The 23,793-nt window shown below is 46.9% G+C and overlaps 1 protein-coding gene across 3 annotated transcripts in view; it reads right to left on the bottom strand.

The window, feature by feature from the left end:
* Positions 1-23,793, bottom strand: part of SMPD3 (sphingomyelin phosphodiesterase 3) — a 92,505-nt gene that overhangs the window by 68,335 nt on the left and 377 nt on the right. The gene's annotated exons all lie outside the window — the stretch shown is intronic.

The following is a 23,793-nucleotide window of genomic DNA, read 5'->3' as shown; positions in this document are numbered from 1 at the left end:
CAGGCTGGAGTGCAGTGGCATGATCTCGGTTCACTGCAACCTCTGCTTCCTGGGCTCAAGTGATCCTCCCACCTCAGCTTCCTGAGTAGCTGGGATTACAGGTGCACATCACCATGCCTGGCTAATTTTTTATATTTTTGGTCGAGACAAGGTTTCACCAAGTTGCTCAGGCTGGTCTCGAACACCTGGTCTCAAGTGATCTGCCCGCCTTGGCCTCCCAAAATGGTGGGATTGCTGGTATGAGCCACTGCACCTGGCTATATTATAAACCACAAGAATGTTCTTAAGAAAACAGTCCCTAATAAAAGATGTAGAAACCTCCTCCCAGGAAGATGTGGAAGAGAGGCCTGGGCCTCAGCTGATGGGATGGTGCCTGTGGGTTGGTAGTCATGGCACTCACTCCCACTTATCAGATAGTAGGGCTTACAAGGGCCAGAATTAGAACCTCTGGCTTTAGACCTTTAAGGATAGTCAATTCTCTGTATATGGGAAATCAAAAGGGAACTGCATGGATGTCTCTGGAGGTGCACTGAAGTCAAGGCTGGAACTGGTGAGGGAGAATCTTCCCTATTCAAAAGAAATAGACTGCTTGGGGTGGGTGAAGGCAGGGGCAAGAGCCCTGCATGCCAAGAGGGTCTCCTCCAGCTGGATGATTCCAAGGTTTCACATGAATAATCAGTGGGAGGGAGCGAAGGGGCCCAGCTTCCTCATCTCTTGGAGACGGTCTTTGGCTTTTGCAGAGTGACAGCCACAGGAGGCAAACTCCACTGGATGCCATGAGGACAATGGGTGGGGGGTGGGCCCTAAGGAACCAGAGTCAGAAGAAGGATGGGCAGAAACCAAGGAGGCTGTGATGACAGGGGCAGGGATGTGGCAGCCCCATGGGACGCATCAATGCTGACCCTAAGCTCTTCAGATTGTTGTTAGCACTGCAAGGCAATGAGGATGGGTGAATCTGCAGGCTGGGAGGCTGGTGGGATACTCAGCAAGATATCTGGCCTCGGCCCAGCCCAGGCTGGGGCTGGGTGGTGGGGATCTGGAGAACAAGCATTCCCTGCTGGAAGAGAGGGAGCGGTGTGCCACCCAGAAGGAACAACACCTGGGTTTGCCAGCCCTCCTCCCTTGCACTATGCTGCGGGGAAGTCAATCACATGTGTGTCTCTGAGGTAACAATGTACCCCCAGCACAGAGGCTTCCATGGGAGGATGCTAAGGGAGCACTGAGAGTGGATTTGCTTAAAAAGAAGCAGGGATCCCTAGTGCTGATGATGGGCTAGATTTTCCTCAAGGAAAATAAACTTCAGACTTAAGACACAACAAAGGTGAAAATAAAATGGAGGCTCTATTTTAGCCATCTTATCTACTACAGTATCAATAATCCTGTTCCACTTTTGCAAGATGCATAGCATAGTTCTAAATAGGACGTTTGCATGATCAGGTATCTAGTCAACATTTGAATGGAGAATCTACTAAGGCTTAATGCAGAACCAAGCCCCACGGATGTCAGACACAGGTGTACCCACAAGGAAATGAATGTTGATTCAATAACCTTATTTGATCTTTGACAACCCCATTTATTATGTCATTATGGGGACTGGAGACTGGAGGAAGAGAAAACAAAGAGTGGTGAGCTGGCTGACCCTTGTCACACTGACAACCACTTCATGACCATGTCAAGAAGCTTCTGTGGGTCTCCTCACAGCGGCCTGGAGCTGACTCCTGGCTGACCCAGTAGCTTGTCCCTACTGCTTGGCCTCCATACAAGTGACTCATTGATGAAAGTTGCCAGGGGGAGCTACTGAATATCTGAGGGAGAGACACGCTTCTGAAAACTGTGAAACAATGAAAAGCTCTTAACAATTGATTTAAAATCAATATGGTGTGGAAATAGCACCCAAAATAGAAATATCCCCAAGAGGCCAAGGGATAGATGTACATTAGTCATTGCTGTTTCTGTCACTGCACTCATTTTCCAACCCTGACTGTGTGTACACATGTAAATATTTCATACGGACTCAGCCTCACACTGGGCTGTTCAACTTTTTATTAATAACAAGAACAATAATAACCTCATTTGTGGAGTGCTTCTTTCTGCCAGCTACTTTAAATTTACTCATTTAATCCTCCCATGAATCCACGTAGGTCAATATGGTTATTCCCATTTTACAGATGAGGAGGCTGAGGCTTCCTAGGTCCACTCAGCAACCTATTTTAAATCAGAGATTTAAACTCAGGTCTATCTTTTTTTTTTTTTTTTTTTTTTTTTGAGACAGAGTCTTGCTCTGTCACCCAGGCTGGAGTGCAGTGGTGAGATCTTGGCTCACTGCAACCTCCACCTCTGGGGTTCGAGCGGTTCTCCTGCCTCAGCCTCCCGAGTAGCTGGGATTACAGGAGTGTGCCACCATGCCTGGCTAATTTTTGTATTTTCAGATACAAAAGAGACAGGGTTTCACCATGTTGGCCAGGCTTGTCTCAAACTCCTGACCTCAAGCGATCCACCTGCCTCAGCCTCCCAAAGTGCTGGGATTAAGGTGTGAGCCACCATGCCCAGCCTTAAACTAAGGTCTATCTGATTTCAAAGATGATCTTACCACTTTTCTGTATCGTCAAACTTGCCAGACGTCAAGGAAGAACTGGGAGGAATAATGAATGCATTTAGTGAAAGAATTGGGACCCTAAGACATCTGGAGGCTCTGGTAGCAACTGTCCAATAGAACTTTCTGCAGTGATGGAAATGTTTTGTTTCGACACTGTCCAGTATGGTAGCCTGTAGCCACACATGGTTATCAGGCACTTGAAATGTGGCTTGGGTGACTGAGAAACTGAATTTTTAATTTAATCTTATTTATTTATATTTAAATAGTTACACATTGCTAGAGGCTCCCATACCAGACAGCACAACCCTGGTGCTATGGGCAGAAGTCAACAGGATAATTCTGGGTTGAGAACTGTGTAACATCTAACGTTTGGGTCATAGGAGTGGGATGGGGAGTTAAAAATGACTGGGGGGGTGCTGATGCATTGTGAGCAGTCACCTCCAAATGTGGGAGCTGAAACATCGAATCAGAGAAAGGAAGGAGGAAGGGAGTGGGCAGGACAGAGGGGACGGGAGGAGCTTGGCAAGCGGGGGCAGGTACAAGACAGGTTCACCTGAGGATCCAGTCCCTTGTTCCCTGTGCTTGAGACCCAGAAATGCAAAGGAAAGATGAAGACTTCAGAGAGGGGAGGGTCCCATGCCACTTAGTGGATCTACCCACAGAGAAGCATCTTCCTGTGCCTCTGTCAGTGTCCTAGACTTCCCATGAGCTATGTCCACCTTCATCCACACCCCATTTCTATGTTTGCTTTGGAGTATTTGAGCAGCCAAGGCCCCATCCTTGGAGCAGGGAAATAAACATCATGGAGACAAACTCACTTAACTTCACTTACAGAGGCTAATGGCCCAAGATTTTCCAGCTCAAAGGCCCTGTGAGCATCTCCCAAGAAGATATAGCCATGGTAAAAAGACATTAGGAAGCAGAGAGCAATAAACCGTGTATGATCAGAAAGAGTAGGACAAATCCTTGACTAGTATGCCAGAGGCAACACTTTGAACAGAAGAGCCACACAGGCTGCCACAAACAGCTACTCCACCCTGGTTTACAAATTGAATGCATCCTTCACCCCGCTCCCACCCCATTCTGCAGATTTGCGGGGAGCAGGAGCAGCAGCAGAAGGGCCTGGGCAGCTTGCTCCAGAATGGACTTCTCATCCTGGATTTTCAAAGGTGAGGGTGGGTTTATCCCTGTGTCCTCATACTGTCTTGAGTCTGGACTTCAAAACGTAAGAGGTAAATAGCAGAACTGGTCACAGAGAGAAAAGGGCTTCCCAGGAAGTCATACTGGGAACTGGAACATCTAACCCCCTTTTCCATGTCTGATAAAGAAAGAGAAAAAGTGAGCTTGGGATGTTCGCAAGAGGCAGTACCTAAGGTCCCCACATCACAGAACCCTCCATCAATACCTGAACTAGGGGCTGGAGGAGGTCACACTTGGTCCCTGCCCTAGAGAAGGGAGGCAGACCTGGACACAGATGGTCATGCACAGCAGTATGTGCAGAGAGTCCAGAGGAGACCAGGCCCAGTTGGGTTCTGCTGTCTAGGAACTATGGTCACATAAAAAATCCCAGCAGACAATGGTGACTGTGGTCAGAGCAGGTCAGCCTAGTCAAGCCAGGGGAAAGTCAGTCTCAGTGATGTAACTACATCTGGCTGCCCTGTAGGAGACGACCCCTCTCTGCTGGCTATACATTGGGTGCCATAGACAGGGCAGACATGGGCTATGGGCTAGGCCATTGCAGGGTTATAGACTCGGAGTTGGCCCTAGCCTACCAGGTACCCTGAGGTGGCGTGCATGGAAGCCCCAGGGCTGGATTGCTAGTGGTCTAATCTCCATTGTGGGCAAAGCCAAGGCCTGCCTGCTTTCTTGCTGGATACAGTGGGCTCCATTCCAGTCTAGCTGTCTGCCAGATCCTGCAAAGCTCAGTGTAATAGGGGCTGCCAGAGCCAGGCACCAGTCAATGCTGCATGAGGGCTGGTTAGTGCTCTGTGCTTGAGAAGGGTTGTTCTGAAAATCTCAGTTAGCTTCTGTGCCCAGTGATAAGGGCACTCTGACTACTATGGAAACCTTGGTGCTGGGCTGGATTTCCTGAGAAGGATCTGGGTAGGTTTGGGGGCACAGCGCTTCAAGGCTCCTGTATTGATTCCAGGAGTATAATTGTTTTTGCTCTCAGCAAGACCTTGAGGGCAGAAAAAAGGAGCTTGGGGCTCATGCAGTGGGCACCACAGGCCCTTACTCCTGCAGGGTAGCGTGATCAGTTGCAGCCCAGCTGGGGAGGGGTGGGGCTGTGTAGCCCAGGGCTGACACTGGCCTGTCCTAGTTACTCTTGTCAGCAATGAGTATGAGCCCTTTGGACTGTGCCCTTCTCTGTGCTTTTCAAAATGAACGACTTGAGGACAAAGGGAGGGACCCATTCCTGGGACCAAGCAGTGTGTCCTTTCTTAGGAGAGGGTAGTGAAGTCTGGGTCAGCAGCAAGGAAAGGAAGGGGTTAGACGTTACAATTTCCAGGATGGCTTCCTGGAAAGCCCTTTTCTCCCTGAGACCGGTTCTGCTATTTATCTCCTGCCCTTTGAAGTCCAGACTCAAGATAGTATGAGGACAAAGGGATAAACTCACTCCCTTCTTTGAAAGTTTAGGATGAGTAGTCCCCTCTGGAGCAAGCCATCCAGGCCCTTCTGCTGCTGCACCTGTTACCCCCCAAATCTGCAGGGTGGGGTTGGAGTGGGGTTAGGAGCACATTCAATTAAAGTGGGGCCAGGCTTCCAGCATGAGTGTAGAGGAGGTGGTACCCAAGGTCAGCTTTGATCTGACAGCAGCAAAAGCTGCCCTCCGTCCCCCAGCCACTAACATACTCCGCTCTTCCCTCTATGCCCCCTCCCTCCACCAAAGTTTCTCTTTCTCCCTAATAATGCATAGGATAACACACAGGCCTTAGAAAAGCCCACCACAGTGCCCCTCTGTGAATATTGGGTGCAGATGCTTCCTACCTCCTCCCCAGTCATGCTTTATCGACTGCAATGCTAGGGCCATGGGTTGTGATTCTGTGGTGAGAATCAATTTCATAGATGTCAATAAACTAAGAGGAGGATTAATTTAGACTCTGAGGCTGAGCATGACAGCTATTTTGGGTCAAGTCCACATTTCATTCCTAAATGGACTCCAGCTGACCCATCCTTTCCCCTGGTCTGGCTCCTTACCCTTCATTCTGAGTTCAGCACGCTGAGTTTGGCTACATGCCTATGAAGAAGCCCTGGGCTAATTTCCAGTCTTGGGGCCTTCTCCCTCCCCCTGCCCCATCACCCCACTGTTCATTATAAAAGCCAAAAAACATGGAAGAGAATTTGGAAACACATCATACAGAATCATGCCCCTCTCATAGCAAGAAATACTGTTTGGCCTTCCTCTTCTGCCTGGATCCATGCGTGTGATGGCTGAACCGGGACACTCTCTTTATGGTCTATTTATTCAATTAATGTTAGATCCATCTCCATGTGGCCTTTGAGTCTTCGAGAGCATCATTTCCAGTGGCTGCAGAATGTCGTGTCAAGTGGATAGACATGCACTATTGAATCATCTGCCTTCTGTGCACATTGTTGCTGGAAGCCAGGTCATCTGACCTGATTTTGGCCCATAATGCATATTTGCCAGTCCCTGTGCAGGGAGTGGGGGCAGAATTCAGACATATTTCTTCATGAAACATTTAGGAACTGTTAGCTAAGGCAGGGCAGCATACCAGTGGGAGGACAGGGATTGAGGGAGTAAGAAAATGTGGCCTTAGATTTTCAGTTACTTGAGATTGTAAATGAGGCAGGGAGCTGGGCCACCAAGTCTCACATAATAAAGGGGGCTGCCAACTCCCAGGGAAGTGATGACATGCCTGGTTCTGAGAAAACAGCCTCTCAGATAATTGGAACTTGTCTTGTAGACATTAGTGCATGCCCTTTAATTTGTTACTAATGATAAGACAATAAGGTTCGGGACTAATTTACTTAAAAATAAAAGTAAAGAGTCTAGGGACTTTTTCTATATTAGCTTCAGTTGCAGTCAGAATCAGTGCCTTCTGATGTTTCTTGAGTGACAGGAGAAGGGATGTGGAGTTAAAGCTGTGCTGCTGGCAATTGTATCAGACCTGGGAGTTTTTCCCACATGGACTCCCGTTTATAATGTGCATGGGGCAGGAGTAGGGAGCCTGAAAACCACTGTTTGACATGGGAATAATAATAACTGCTATGTTTACTGAGCTTGTACTGCAAGACTGTACTAGACACTTTACTTAAGAAACAGGATTTTGGCCGGGTGTCGTGGCTCACGCCTGTAATCCCAACACTTTGGGAGGCCAAGGCAGGCGGATCACTTGAGATCAGGAGTTCGAGACCAGCCTGGTCAACAAGATGAAAACTTGTCTCTAGTAAAAATACAAACATTAGCCAGGCATAATGGTGGGCACCTGTAATCCCACCTACTTGGGAGGCTGGGGCAAGAGAATGACTTGAACCCGGCAGGTGGAGGTTGCAGTGAGCTGAGATCCTACCACTGCACTCCAGCCTGGGCAACAGAACAAGACTCTGTCTGAACAAAACAAAACAAAACAAAACAAAAAAACCCCAAACCAAAAATTAGCTGGGTGTGGTGGTGCGGGCCTGTAATCCCAACTACTCGTGAGGCTGAGGCACGAGAATCACTTGAACCTGGAAGGCAGAGGTGCACTGAGCTGAGATTGTGCCACTGCACTCCAGCCTGGGTGGCACAGCGAGGCTGTGTCTCGCAAAAAAAAAAGAAAAAAAGAAACAGAATTTTCTTTACAATAATCCTTTATGGTAGGTATTATTTTCTTCACTTTTGAAAAGAGGAGATTGCAAATTACAAAAGTTAAGTGACTTGTTAGAGGACTCACTTCTTCCTTCTCCAAAGCCACTCTTTCCAGAGTGGTCTCATGCACATTTGCCTTTTAAAATAAAATAGTAACTGGATAGCAATCCAGACCTAGGATTCTTATATAAGAGAAATTATATGTAATAATTTTAGAAAGCTCTCTTAAAGTAATTTACTTTCCAATGAGAGTATGTACTTGGAGCTGAAATTGATAAGAATATATGTTTATAAAAAGTACTTAAGTTTATTTTTGTCCTTTTCAAAAGAGACAGTACCTTGTAGTTACAAAAGCCTTTAAATTAACATACCACATCAGTGGGCTAAGAACCTCATCTCATCCTTACTTGTTTTACTGGTAGATTAAAAACTTCAGGAAATTTACAGACTTTCTGCTCTGCCCTGAGAAGTAAGGAGACCAGACCAGAAACCACTGACCAGCAAATCTCAGTGGGGGTGCAGAGTCTGTCTGGTGGCTAGATGTATGAGGTGGGCAGAAGAAAATTTGAGGGGTCCAGAGTGAGCATTCCAAGTGCCAGGGCAGCCTGTTTCTGGTTTTAAAAATTTGACTTTGTTTTTCTTTTCTTTTCTTTTTTCTCTTTTTCTGAGACAGGGTCAGCCAGGCTGGAGTGCAGTGGTGCGATCGTGGCTCACTACAGTCTCAACCTCCAAGGCTCAAGTGATCCTCTCACCTCAGCCTCCAGAGCAGCTGGGACTACAGGTGTGTGCCACCATGCCCAGCTAGTGTTTTTGGTTCTGGTAGAGATGAGGTCTCACTATGTTGCCTAGGTTGGTCTTGAACTCCTGGGCTCAAATGACTCTCCTGCCTTGGCCTCCTAAGGTGCTGGGATTACAGGCATGAGCCACCGTGCCTGGCTGTTGTTTTTCTGGATTACTGCAATAAGCACAGTTCATAATCATGTAAGTCAGAGAGAGCCATTGGTTTTATTTTTGGATGGCGTAGAGTAGGCCATATCCAAGGTGATGATTTATTCTGATTCTTTCGTAAGAACCTTCTACTGCATCTGTCTATGGATGTTTAAATGCTCTCATCACCAGCCTCTGTGGCATCCCTGCCTCACACTCAATCCCTTTGCCTCACCCTCATGTGCTCAGAGGGACTGACTGCAGGCACATCTACCTGCATCTACCATTCCTTCCCTACATATATGGAGTGATGTCCAGTCAGCAGGCTGATGTACACCCTTGATATTCTGTGTTGAGTTTGGGGCTAGAGATGAATTCAGGAATCCATAGCACATAAGGGGGAGCTACATCCCTGTACAAGAGTGGGTGAGGTCACCAGGGCATGGCAGATGGGGTATGCAAGGAGACCGGGCTATGTCTTGGGACAACCACATTGGAGCTGCCAGTGGAGTATGGAAGAGTGGAAAGGATGAGATAGGAGGAGTGGGAGCTGAGTTAGGAGAATGCAGTGCCCTGGGGCAGAGGATTTCAAGTAGGCAATGAGCTAGGAGGACCTGGAGGAGCAAAGAAGCCCAGGCTGTGTGGGGCCTGCTGGGATTCCTATCTGCTGCCCTTGCTTGTTAATTTTTACCCAAACCCCATGAATATATGGTCTCAAATCTTAGAAATTCTAAACCCTATGCTATGAGAATGAGTCTTACTCTTTTTTTTCTAGTTCATTTTTTTTTTTTTAGGTCATGGAATATTATTTGATCATTAAAGAACACAGGAAGAAAAAGTGAAAAAAGAAAAATTAAAAATGCCTAAATTTCAACCTTTCTAAAGATACCATATGTTAACATTTTGGTCTATTTTCTTTCAGTGGCTTTTCAGTGGTTTAGGATTTTGAAAACTGCTATTATAATTATATTGTATACATAAATGTGTACTAAATTTAACATATGTCACAGGCATGAATTTATGGCTTTTAAAACATGGCAAACATCATTCAAACTGGTAAAAAGTTCAGTATCCACCTTTTAATTAAATTTTCATTATATTACTCCTTTCTGTTGTTATATATGTTTTGGTTATTTAAGGTCAGGTACTGAGAGATGAATGTAAATTTATGCCCACAACTGTCATTTGGCCAGCTTCTTGTATTTCTAACGGTAACAAATTTTGCCTCATGTATTTCAATGCTAAAGTACTGAGTGTACAAATGTTCAGAACGGTTATGCTTTCACAATTGCTCTATGAATATAAAATTACCCTTTTTATCCTGCCTGACACTGCTTATTGCCTTAAATTGTGCTTTGTCTGATATAGCCACTCACGCTTTTTCTTTTGTTTGCATTTACCTGGGATAGCTTTTCCTACCCTGGAGCCATTTAATTTTAGGCGAGTCTCCTGTATGAATTTAATCTAGAACCTTTCTCTTCTTACAAGGGAATGTTAAATGCTTACATTTATCATCATAACCATTCCAGGTGGCCCCCTGTCATCTTGTTTTATGTTTTCTGCATTTCCTTTCTTTTCTGACTTTTGAGCCATAGCTGATGATTTCTTTTCTCTTTTGCAGTGATTTGGAAGGGAGACATCTTGTTTCTCACTCCACTGATCCGCGTTCTATTGCCTCCAATGAATGTTTTAATTTGACTCTGTGTTCGGTTTCTAAGCAGCTCTGCTTATCTCAGCCTGCCCTTCTCATCTCCTTTGGTGGAGGCAACATCCTCTGCAGAGTGGTTTTAAAGGCCCTATGTTGGTTTTTCTTTGTTTGCTAGCTCCAGGAAGGGAGTCCTGCATGCCTGGAGCAGGATAGTGGCAGGCCACTCCTAGGAGGTGCCCCAGTGCTTCCTGCCAGATGAAGGGATTGTCCAGGCCACAGGGTATGTGTGTTTGGCAATGGTGGGTGGGAGGCGTGGCAGAAAGTGTCATCACTACCACCTGTGTTTGGAAGCACTTCTTTCTGGCTCCACTGGCCCTTGTTTGAGAAAGGCAGCCCGAGCAGATCTGGTCCCTGCTGGCAGGGATGAACTCTTCGCAGAGAGAGGGTTCTAGGGCTGAGGGACCAGAGTGAGGGTAGGTTGGGGGAAAGGGACCTGAGCTGGCCCTGGCCTAGAAAGGTGGGTCAGGGCCTATTGGTCTCAGCTGGGAAATTTCCTGGGCAAACAAACTGTTTTAAAAAATCCTTTTAAAGACTTGTAAATGGAATTTCAGTGAGGGCTTTTTCAGTGCCTCCATTTGTCTACTCTCTTAACCAGGTATTGCTCTAATATATTGCATATTAAAACTCTCTACAGGGCAATTAACAGCTTTAAGTGGTTTGTTTAAAATTAAACACTCTGGCATTTTTTTCCATTTATTCAAGTTGGTCGCTCCCCTGTATCCCCTAACACAGAGGTGCCAGTTCTGCTGAGGGCCACAGACAGGGAGGGCTAGGGCCTGCGAAAGGCAGGGTGGGGGCTGGCTGGGGTGGGAGGGACATCCTGCCAGGGCCTAAGTTCTCCAGAGGGAAACACAGGCCAAGAAGGGCCTCATCTTCTGGGGGGCCTGAGGGGCAGGAGTGGGACTGGCCTGCTGTCAGCGATCCTCTGCCTGACTCGGACAAAGCTTTCCCAACAGTGGCATCAGGGACAGGCCACAGGTCAGAAGACCACTGATGAGAAGGAGGCAGGCAGTGTGTACAGTGGTCAGTGCTATGGCAGGGCCAGCCTGGCTACTGGGGAGGGTGGTGAAGCCAGTGGCACCTCAGGAGATCTAGACCATTTCCACTCTACACCAAAGTCTGCACCCCACAAACACCAAGTTCCTCTGGAACCAGAATCTTAGCTAATCCTCTGCGATCCCTTGGAACATTTCAGCTGGAATCAAGTGGTAGCATCACCAGCGTCCCAACAAACAAGTGCCCTGCTGGCCGTGGTGGCTCACGCCTGTAATCCCAGCACTTTGGGAGGCCGAGGCGGGCGGATCACGAGGTCAGGAGATCGAGACCATCCTGGCTAACAGGGTGAAACCCCGTCTCTAGTAAAAATACAAAAAATTAGCCGGGCGAGGTGGCAGGCGCCTGTAGTCCCAGCTACTCGGGAGGCTGAGGCAGGAGAATGGCGTGAACCCTGGGGGGGCGGAGCCTGCAGTGAGCCGAGATTGCGCCACTGCACTCCAGCCTGGGTGACAGCGAGACTGTCTCAAAAACAAACAAACAAACAAACAAAACAAGTGCCGAGGAGGTCTCAGGGCAAGGACAATCCCAGGCTTGGTCACTGGAGATCAAAGTCATTACTCTAACCTCCATGCTGCTCCACCCACATAGTCAAGATAGCCACTGCCAAAACCCCAGAGCGCCAGATTAGGAAACTGAGGTCCAGAGACATAGGTGATATGTCCAAGTTCATGCAATAGAACAATCTGAATTCCTTACAGCATCTAAAAGTATTCCAATACATTGGCTTTTCCCCTTCTATGTGTGTTGATACAAACCCTGTGACCCAGGTGCTACTGTCTGGACCCAACACACAAGAGTGTGCATGTGTGTGTGGTGTGTGTTCCCCCTGGTAGAATTATGCTCCCCGTGCTCTCTGCTCCTCCTTCCATATTACCACTTATCTTATCTCACTACACTGTAATTATCTATCTCTGTCTTCCTTCTAGGACTTGAATACCAAGCAGGGACTTTGTGCTTTTCTTTGCACATAGCAGTAGGCACACAATGGATTTTGTTAAATGAATGTTGATGAATTCACAATGCTCCACTCACTACATATAGGTTACTATGGCTTGGTCTTATTAAGTGTGCAATCCCATTATAATCAATTAATTTAAAATTATATTCTTCTGAAGGTTAACAATGGAAAAACTGTACTTTGCTCAGCATACCATGCCTGTGGGACGGACACATGGCTGCTTGGACCACACTAATTCATGGTGCCCCTTGTGGCAGCATGCTCTAATTGCAGGCAAAGGGTCTCAAGAGCTTGTCTTTCAAATAAGGAATACAAAGGCAAATCATCCTCACCAACTGTATACAAGCTTCTGAAATACACCACCCTTTGCCTCCTTTGCCTTTACTCTGCTACCCCAGGTTCCACATACCAGGTCTGCTTAGGCCTGATGTGAGATAAGGTTGGCAGTATTTATAAGATCCCGACTTGCCTCACCTGTTGGGCTACATTAATTCCAGAGGCGTGAGGAAGCACCTAGAAGGGAACGTCATGAAGTGGCCACATTCATTTGCACATTTTCTACACTGCATCTCTTGTTCTGTTTTAGAATTGACTACCTCCCTGAGGACAGGGACTGTGTCTCATTCACTTCCATCTCTCCAATGTCTGGCACAGGGTTCAACACAGAGTGGGAGCCAGTTGTGTGAGCAGGGCGTGAACACTTGGTCCTGGCTGATGAAGTTGCTCTGATGTAACCAAACAGCCCTACTTTCTGATGCACAGCCATTCCAAACATCCATGCCTTTACTGTTATCATTCTGATTTCCCAACTTGATTTTGTTTTCCAGAAGTCACCATTCAACCCTGTCGAGTTCAGCATGTGCTAACACACATTGTTACTGGGGTCAATGGCCAGATGAGCCCTTAACATTTCATTTCCAAGTGTTTGTCATTTCTCATTAGTTATATGTTTATAATCACTAAGGTCTTATCCCTGGACAACTTGTCAAAATTGTTGTGGCCTTTCCCACCCTTGTACTCATCCTTCCAGAACTGTGGAGAGCATCTGGAATCCTAGCATGACTTTTCAAAGAAAACACAGTGATCTCTTTCATCCTCTATCATCTTGCACATCAAAACTCTTTACTCGTCAAGAGACTCTCTCATAGCTGTGAAAGTTACCTCCTCACTGCCTTGCATCCTCCACAGAACTGCAGGTGCCTCTTGGAAGAAGTGCTGCATCTGTGCCCCTCTCCCTTCCTGCCTTTGTTTTCCATTGTCATTAGAAGCGTAGCCATGGAGAGAAATCTGGCACAGAGTGCGACTGCAGCCATTAGAAAAGACAGATTTTCCTTCTAACCAGCCTAAGGAGGATGGGGTTTGGTTTTCAGCCCCTGCAGCCTACAGAGAAATAAGCAGAATGAATTCAAGATGGCAGGTCCAAAAAAATCTCCTTTTGTAAAACAAGCTGTTTGCACGGGAGTGGGTGACTGATGGGTGCTGCAACCAAAAAGGGCTGTGGAATTTGCAATGACCCCAACTCAGGCCCTCCCAGCAGCCACCCTGGGAGGCAGCTGCTCAGGAGTGTCACTGGGAATCAAGAACCAAAGGATACTATTGCCTGCCTCCCAGAGCACAGGGAGCAAATCTTCTGCCTCCTCCCTCACAGAGAAAGCCTCTTCTAAGCTTTGTGCTTGGGTTTGGGCACTGCAGCTGTTCTTGGCATCTGTGCTTCATGGCAGCCATTACTGCCTGCGACTTGACACAGGCAGGAATCCTTGTGGCAGACCTGCTACCTTCTCCTGCCCAGGGCTTTTGTGAAGACCAAATGCGAGAAATAGTGTAATTTATTTGAAAACCAAATAGTACTGGTAGGAATGCTCAACTGTGGTGCCACCTGGCAATACCCTCCAGAAGCTGTGGCTTTGAGACACTTGGTGAGCACACTCAATACTGCAACAAATTACCCAGATTCAGTGAGATGCCTCAAACTGATGGCTTCAGATTTCATATCCCTTTCTTTGCCTATGAGCTTTTTTGGTTCTCTAACACTTGTTAGTCTGACATTCAAGGCTTTCTCAACTCTTCTTTCCAAACATCTATTTCATACGGAAACTCTTCTCCATTTCAGTGCTCCCAGAACATACCATTGTCATTCCTACCCCTGTTCATTTGATCACAACTTTCCCTTGCCTTCCTTCCTCATCCCACTCACCCCTCAGAGATTATCCATATTGTACCCATGCTTGAAGACCAAGCGTAAGACTTCTCCACAAGTTGACCCACAAATCACCCTCCCTCCTTCAAAATAATAGTTATTGGGTTCTTGCTGATCTTGAACCAGAGAAGCAGTGATCTCAGTGGTTAAGAACAGGCTCTGCAGTCAGATTGCCTGGGTTGGGGTCCTGGTCCTCTTACTGTCTGTGTGACCTTGAGCAAGTTACTTAAAGTCGCTGAGCATTGCTTTCCTCAGCCATAAAGTAGGGATAATAATGGTATTCTTTTACACATATGTATTGCTGAGCACAATGGCTGACCCACTGTAAACACTTGAACGAGGGTTAGTATTGTCTCTAAGCATTTTCATATATGTTGCCATGTAATTGCCATGGCAGGAAAAGTTAGTTTTATTGCCCCAGAGGAGAAAGATGAAGTTTGGAAAGGTTAAAGCACTTGCCCAAGGCCACACATTTGGTGGTAAAAATGTGATTCAGACTCAAGTTTGGTTGGCATCCATAGCTTTTCTACTGCCATAGCCAACTTGCCTTAATCAGGACTCCTGTGGTTACTTCAGCCCCTGTTCCTTGGTTCACTCTGCATATGAGCATCTCTCCTCTCCCCAGCCAGACCCTGGTCTCCTCCTGGGGAAGGGTTCTCAAAACACCCCACTCTAGCTATCCATCATTTGGCATTTGTTGAATGAACAAAAGAAAGAATGAGTAGGAAAATGTGCATATTAACACCAGACTATCCCCAAATAACTTAGCACTGGTACTTGGTACCTGGAAGTCAGGAGCCTCCCAACAGAACCAGAGGTGAGCCTCCCTCCACCTCAACTCACCCACTGTGCTGTGAGTCAGGAAATCTGTGTTGCTCTCCTGCTAAAACATTTGAAGCGATCCTCACTTTTCCTGTAGGACTAATCTGAGTATTTTCTTTACAGTTCAACGTGCTCTGTTAACATAAGCCTTCACTGAGCTTAATACATATTTCTTTGGCCATCTTCCTCCAGAAGCAAACTTTTGGAAGAAGAGGTGATGGTTGAGAACAGCAACAATGTGTGTTCCCTCAGAGCTATGCAGTGAATGGACCCATGGCCTGCCCTAGGAGTCAGGAGAAATGGCTCTGGGCTCTGGTTTCCAGATTTATGTTCTCTCTTTTTTAAAGCAAAACTACTTGTAAAGTGCTCTAAACACTGAGGTCAGAACTTCAGGGTAAACATGATGGAGAACAATGCCCATTTTGCTACTTGCCTCATTATCCTAAGAAAGAGCCTCATGTGTGTTAATCGGACAGAGAACATGAAAGATTGTGTAGAGTGTGCCCAAAGTTACTGAGAGCCTATGTTTTGGTGTAGACACACTTAATCAGGTGAAACTGTCCTTTCAATCTCCTCAGGGACTGAATGAGGATGGGGAATGACGCGGTAGAGTTGTAGAAAAGGCATTGAAGATTCTGAACAGCAAATTCTCTCTTTGTTTTTTCATTGTTTTTTTGAGACGGTCTCATTCCGGTAGCCCAAGCTGGAGTACAGTGGTGCAATGTTGGCTCACTGCAGCCTCTACCTCCCATGCTCAGGTGATCCTCCCACCTCAGCCTCCTCCTGAGTAGCTGGGACTACAGGTGCACACCACCATGCTTGGCAAATTTTTTGTATTTTTAGTAGAGATGGGGTTGCATCATGTAGCCCAGGCTGGTCTTGAACTCCGGGACTAAAGAAATCCACTCGCCTCGACCTCTCAAAGTGCGGGGATTATAGGTGTGAGCCACTGCGCTTGGCCTGAACTGCAAATTCTATATTAAATAACAAAAAATTCTCTATTAAAGAATACCTGAAATCCCATTTAGTCACAGCTATCATTTGTTGAGTGCCTACTATGTACCTGATGTTTTATTTGTATTATCTAATTTAATCCTCACTACAACCTGCAAGAGAGTTGGTACTATCTCCATTTTACAGAAGAGGAAACTGAGACTCAGTGTCTTGACCAAGGCCAATAAGTGGCAGAGTAGCTTTGATCTTGGGTATGTCTGATTCCCGTCCAGAATTTTTCTCCCAGAGCACAAGGTTGTCATTCCCCTGATTCCCCTGAGGAATCTGGGAGTCCAAGAGACTTAGAGCCCTTGAGTCATCTGGTACAATCATCCTCTTCCTCAACTCATTAGCTGAAGTCAAGACCTGTGCATAATGCAGTTAGCTAATTTGTTTATTCATTGTATGCTTGTGTAAATGGCTTGAAATCTTTCCTCAACATCATTATCTGCCAGAAAATAGGGGCCACATACTTAGCAAGTGTTTTCAATCATATTTTAACTAGTAATAAATCTTTTGCTTGATTTATCTGAAAATTGTCTGCTTGCTCTCCTTCCTGTTGCCCTTATCTTGTAACACTTCATAAGCTTCCTCCAATAGTAATAGCAATAGTTAATATTAAGTGAACACTCACTCTGGACCTGTCAGTCACTGTTCTAAGTGATTTAGCTCAAAACCTAGGAGGCAGGCTTTATTATCACCTCATTCTGCAGGTGAGGAAACTAAGGCACAACTTGCTCAAGGTTATGCAGCCCAAATAGCAGAGCCAGGATTCAAATCCCAGGCTAATTGATTACAGACCTACTTCGTTAAATTCCTCAGTTTATAAAGAAAATATCCTCCTAAATGGAAGCAGTCTAGAACAACACTGCCCAGTAGAAATATAACGTGAGTTACAAATGCAAGCCACATATATAATATAAATTTTCTAGTGGCCACATTACAAAAGTAAAAAGAAACAAGTGAAATTAATTTAAATATATTTCACTTAATATATCTAAAATATTATTTTAACCTGTAATCAATATTACCATTACTAATGCAACATTTTACTTTTTTTATACTAATTTTTCAAAAGCTGGTGTATGTTTTATACTTTCAGCACATCTTAATTGCCACTAGACATATTTCAAGTGCTTATGGCCCCATGTTGGACAACAGATATATAGACAGACATTATACTTTTCCTATTTTTTCTATTATTTGTTTCTATTTCAACTTTATTTTTAAAATTTTTTAAATTAAAAAAATTTTAGAATCTTGCTCTGTTGCCCAGGCTAGGGTGTGGTAGTACAATCATAGCTCATTGCAGCCTTGAACTCTTGGGCTCAAGCAATCCTCCCATCTCAGCCTCCCAAGTAGTTGGGACTACAAGCATTCACCACCATGCCCAGCTAATGTTTTTATTTTTTATAGAGACAGGGTCTCACTATGTTACCCAGGCTAGTCTTGAACTCTTGGCCTCGAGCAAGCCTCCTGCCTCAGCCTCCCAAACTATTGGGATTATAGGCATGAGCAACCGTGCCTGGGCTATTTCAACTTAAAATTTGGGTTTTGCATTGGTATTGGATCAAAGAAGCCTATGTTAATGGAAATGTGCCCTTTGGATAATTAAATGAACAGAGCAACAGTTTAGGACAGTGGAAAGAACATGCTTTAGGCATTAAAAAATCTGGATTCTAAGCCCCATCTTAGAACCACTAACCAGGGCTGTGGCCAGAGCAACCCTCAACTTCCCTTGCTCTCTTTCCTCATGTTAAAAAGACATGATGATTTATGATTATTAATATCTTTTCCATTTCTAAAGCCCTTTCTGCTTACAGCACACATTGTTTCAGGGTTTCTGTGTCTGTTTCCTTGTTCCATTCAAGATTTCTATAAGAAAAGACTTATCCCACATCATAGTTGTGTTCCCTGTGCCCAGCTCTGTGGCTGACACATTTTTGTAGGCACAAGAAACGTCCGAATGAATGGAAATCCAGTCCTCCTTTGAGGGACTCCTGGGCCTCCCAGTTTTTGCCAGAATGATCACAACAGCCTTAGCAATTAATTGCACTTTCTTATATTGGCCTAAAATCTTAACAATCTAAGCTTTCTGAAGGGTTATAGCTAGGATTAGAAACCATTTCCTGATCCTGTGTGCAAAGGAGATGGTACTCAGCCCTAGGCGTGGCTGCCTAGAGACCCCCACAAATGGCCTCCTTCTTATTACATGCTGTTCTGATGCTGAGGAGAGTTAATTAATGACTCTAAATAAGAAAACAATCAAATCTGTCTGCAGTCATATGAGTCAGAGCAGACCCAGATGGGGTGCCGGGTCCTTGGCTTCCAAGTGCCCTGGGGAAAAGCAATAGCAGCCTTTGCTCCTTTCATCAGAGCTCTGCGTAGCCCCAGCTTGGAAGGGGAAGGAATCACTCAAAATGGAATGGAAACTCAGCTTGATATGAAGAATTTTTCCTAAAAGGCTAACCCCCTATCTGAGTGTTGTACAGACTGAGGCCCAGGGAGAGGAGAAAAATCATAAGTTCATTCCTTTCTACCCTCTTTAGACATCCAAACTCAATGGGGAGTTCTCAGAAACCGGCCCCTGTGTGTGTTGCAAGATTGGAGCAGTTGGAACTGCCACTTTAGGAGGACCAGACTTGTGGTCTGAAATTCACCAAACCCCAAACCTGCCCACCTTCTGGAGTCTTGCAGCCACATATGGAGGTAGAGCTTTGGTTGGGTGGCATAAGGACAAGAATGTGATGCTTCCCTGAGATTGGCTGAGGCCCACACAGTGAAAATTTTATTTAGGTGTTAGAGGCTTTGCTATGAAAATCTGAGAGTGCGAATAGGTGGAAGGAATCTCTTAATAATATCTGAGTGTCTTCAGCTTTGGAACAGGATGCTAGGAAATAAAGATAAGCTCTATTTCTTTGGCTGTATGTGTACTCTTTGTCAAATAACAGCTTCCTCATGTTTTTTTTTCCTTCCTTTCTTAAAAAGGAAAAAAAACGACAACACTCTGTTGCCATCTACGCTTGGCTTCCTGTGAAAATTTTCCATGCTGGAAAGAAACCCCTGGGCTACTGGTCATGAGGGTCATTATACTGCCCTTTCCCCATTCTTTGGTAACCAAGTTCAGTTAACAAACCTGGATAAGATACAAAGCAGGTGGCACTATCCTTGCTGAACTTGGAAAGACTGATTTGTGTCTAAATCCTAGTGGATCCCCAATCCTATTCCTCTGGCATTTGGTTATAAACTTACATAGGACAATCCAATAGTTCAGTTTTATTTCTGTAATAGCAATAGGGAAAAAACAGTGGTAAGGAGGAACTTCCAGAGTTTGAGATCCAGGATGGAACCTAAATTCTTCCCCTTCTGTGTAACCTTGGGAAAGCTCTCAAAGCTTGGTTTCCTCACCTTGAAAGTGGGAATTATGCCACCATCTACCTCATAGGACTGTGAGGATTAAACACATTCTTACATGTGAAGAGCCTGAGTCAGAAAATGTTTCCTCTTATTAGCTCATAATTCTTTAAACAGGGATTGCTGATGAGTTTGTTCGAAGTAATGCAGTAATATCCTCCACAGCTCTGTTTCCTCCTATTCCATTCTGTAATCAGCTTTGGGGAAATCCTCTTGGCGGCCATGGCCCTCAGCTCTTGCTTCTGGTCCACACCCTGAAGTACTCCCTTCCCACCAGGTGGGTGAGGCCAGCACTCCAGAACCTTGGACAGCTCTCCTCCATAGTGATTCAGCTGGCTACCCCAGGGAGCAGGAGGGTCTTGGGAAATTTTCTGAGAAAGACTGCATTAGTGCAGTGATTTAGGAATGCCAGGGCTGCAGTCTCATTTCCAGCATGCATGCTGCCACTTGCATGCATGTACAGATTCTTCAACATGACCAGCCCTTCTGGAAATTTCTAAGGAGCCTCTCAGAACTGCTCACAAGATTTACCAAATCTTAGGGCCTTTTCCTTCTTTTCCATGAACTCCAAGAATTTTTTTGAGGCCAAAAAGAACAGAAACACCACCCACATCTTCCTGAATCTGCTGATATTTAATTTGTTTGGCTTCAGTACAAGGATTAAACATTCTTGATTAACTTCAAGTGAAAGTAATAATGTATGAACATGAGGAAATGTTTTACAAGACAAAGATACAGGTATAAATTAAAAGAAACATAAAATAACGTTATTGCCTGTAGGTGATGTTAAGCACCATTCTAATCAGGATAAGCAGGTGGTTCAATTTATGAGGCAATTTAGCTTTTCACTCTCCAATGCAGAACACAACACACCATATGCAGTCACCTTCCAAACAGGCAAGGAAGAGATTAAGTCCTATTTTTACTTTATGATACTGAGTCACGTAGTTCAATGCAAATCACATGGATGCCAAAGTAAGAACAATACCAGGTATTAAAATACCTTTTTTCCTTTGCAGAGCTCTTAAGATTTTGTGACTGCATGAAATTCCTTCAGAGTAACTCCAGGAGAAGAGACACATGTCACCAGATGGGTATTTAGGATTGAGCATGTCTCATCTCTCTCCCCCACTTCTGTCATTAGGCCTGGAAGAGCCGTATTTGCAGCTTTTTGCATTTAGTAATAGCCTCCAGATGCCTTCATTTTCTGGGCTACATTGTTTTTGAGGAAAAGAGGGCTTGCCTTTGAAAAATGTTATTGACTAATTTAATAATGACGGAAAGAAGAGGATAAATGTGGAACAGGAAAAGAGGAGAAAAGAGTAGTAGAGGTAGAGGGAGAGACAGGAGATGCCTAAACCTCTTTGACCTTGATAAGTGTTTTCCATGCATTGTCCTTATAAATGGGTTTGATGCCCACATTCCACTGGTCAGAAACTTGAACAAAGACCTTCAAGCCCTCTTTAAACATTTCCATAGAGGTGAAGAAAGCAGCAATTCCATGGCTTGAACTAGCTTGACAGAACTTCAGACAAGAACATCAACTTGACACTCTGAAGGTAGGAGGGAGCCCCCCAATAGAAATGTTTGTGATTTTACCTAACAATGCTCACACCCACTCTGAGCCTCTACACCATGGGGGAGTGTTAGTTGCCAAATTGTGTCTGGTTTAACCTCTTTCCAGCAGAGGTCGCTGTGGACACTGGGAGTGGACACTTGTGGGAACTGGATCAGGCAGCCTGGGCTAGATAGATGGTGACTACGTTGTGGTACTTGCTCTTTCTGTTGTTCTGCTGGCCATCATCTGGTCTCTCATCCTATGGGAAGTAGATCTCTGTGAAGATTATCTCAAAGCTGCACAGTACATTTGCTATGCAAGTGCTGTGAAATCAGGGTCACTTATTGGGGAGGGCAGGTCTGGGAGGGCCATGCTCATCCTCTAGGGTTATCACCTTGTAGTGTATGTCTGTGTTACCCTTGTTTCCTCTCTGAGTGTACCTAGTATTTCTGAGACACCACCTGTGACTGACCAGCAACATCAGCGCCATGCTCTTCCAGACATGGAGGCCAAAGTGACAAAAGTTGCCTTGCCACGTAGTCTTGCACCCACATCATAAGTGACTCTGTTGATGAGTCCCTTGCCAAGCCTCACTTGGAAGCACATGGTGGTGGTGAGGGGGCAGAATTCTGGTCTTTGGAGCAGCCTATTACAGTAGGATAAAGCTTCTGATAAAATGGGAAGGGCAGGGCACTGGTGAGTATGTTAGGGTCAGACCTGAGACCTCAGAAGGGCTGAAGAAGGCTCCACATAGTTGCGAATTCCCCACTTACTGGGCCTTACGCAGGCCAGGCAGGCTAGGCACAAAGCAACCTGAAGCTGCCTTCACCCTGAGGGTATCCACTCGGACCCTAGGTCATTGCTGTGGCTTGAGAGTTAAAGATGTGACTACCCTGCTCCCCACCCCCACAACATCGAAGCCCAGCAGTAAATGAGTAAGTGGTTCATCTACACACACACACACACACACACACACACACGCAGCCAGAAGCATAAGCTCTGGCCATGCCACACACGAAGACTGAAACACACATGGGTACATTCACCTAGTCACACACATTCACACCCACACTCTGACCCACACCATCATCCATGCAAACCCTCACACACTTAAACACATCCCCTCTCCAGAACCAAATTTGACCTAACATGGCTGATGGGGCGTGGGAGGGTCCAGTCAGGATGTCCCTCTGGACCCTGGCCCACTCACGCCCAGTGAACTCCAAGCCTCTTGCTCAAGGTGGAGCCCCCACCTGTTCCTGTCCTAGTGGTCACAGGTCCTGAACGCCCCTGCTCTCGGCCCCCGAAGGGGCCCTGGTCACCATCGTGTGCACAGAATCCTGGGTGCCTGGCTGGCCTTAGGGTAGGGGGTATGGGAAAAGAGAAAGATGTGGGGCATAGTGCCCTGCCCTGGCTCAGCCGCCTCCTCCCTCGGGATTTTCCATCCCGGCTCGCGCGGGCCCGCTAGAAGCCGGTGCGCTTTGTCTCCCGCCCCGCTCCTGGCACGTTTCCGTGGAAGCTGCCCGCGCCGCGCCCGAAGCCCCCCCTCCGCGGCCGCGCCCCCCGCCCAGCCCGCAGCGCAGGCCTGCCAGTGCGGCGACCGCCGCTTTGTCCTCTCGAGGAAGCCTGGGCCGAGCGCGAAAGCCCCGTGCCTGGGAACAGCCACCGCGCGTCCTGGAAGCAGGTCCCCGAGCCTCGGTTTGGGGTGCGCCCTGCATCGGAGCGGAGCAGCCCCCAAAGATTCGCGGGCACGAGGTTGGGGGTAGCGTCTACCTGGAGCTCTTGGGTGCTTGAGGGGAGACCCGCCCCGTCCCGCTCTGTACATGCCCATCTGCGGTGCCAGAGGCTCGGTCCCCGGGGCGTGGTGGGCTAGGGCGGGTCGTCTCGACTTAGAGCCCCAGGCCTGGATCCAGGTAGGGAGGGCCTGGGAGATAAGGCCCAGGTGGGGAGAGGTCGGGAGGGGTCCCTCGTCTCCTCGTACATCCCCCTACACCACCTCCCACACCCAGGCCACCCAACCCTCGGCGCGGGCCCGAGCACGGGGGATTCCAAGTGTCGGTGCTTTCCTCCACCCGCGACTCCGAGAAGGATGGGGAGGGGTCTCCCAGCCTTTCCCTGCCACATCCCAATTCCACCCCTCGCCAATAACCTAGGAGGGTCCAAGTGGGAGGGGTAAGAGTCCTCTCTCTCTTCCACATTCTCGATCCTCCTCTTTACAAAACCCTAGGGCCTGGGGAGGAGGGGGGGATAGGGAGGGGGACGAGTGTGGAGGAAGGGGCCTGGGCAAGGGTCTTCCCTGCATCCCAAGCAGCCCTTCCTTAATAACCCTGGGAGGGTCTGGGTTGGGGGAGCGGTCCGCGATCTCATCCATCACCACCAGACTCCTTTGTAACCTCGAGCAGCCGAACCGTTGCGGGGAGGGGTCCCCCTGCCTCCAGTCCCCTCATCCCACAACACCCCCTCCTCCCGTCCTGAGTAATCCGAGCAGCCCCGTCGCTAGGCACAGCGGGAGGGAGGGTCCAAATCTCCTCGCTCTCCCAGGAGAGATGGGGGGCGGGGGAGACCCCCAGCCCTCTCCCCTCATACCCAAGAGCCTTCTCCATGATAAAACGAAAACTAACCCAAGGTGCTCCGACCTCCGGCGCCGGGCCACGGGAGGCCCCTAGTCAGTAGGCGGCTGTCCGGGACCCGCGGTCCTGAGAGCAGCGAGAACACGTCCCGTCAACTCCCCAGCCCCTCACGCCTCGGTTCGCC

The sequence above is a fragment of the Nomascus leucogenys genome, chromosome 2 (assembly GCF_006542625.1).
Source record: "Nomascus leucogenys isolate Asia chromosome 2, Asia_NLE_v1, whole genome shotgun sequence".
Classification (NCBI taxonomy): domain Eukaryota; kingdom Metazoa; phylum Chordata; class Mammalia; order Primates; family Hylobatidae; genus Nomascus; species Nomascus leucogenys.
Note: the sequence above shows the minus strand (reverse complement) of the source record. Positions and strands in the feature narration are given on the sequence as shown.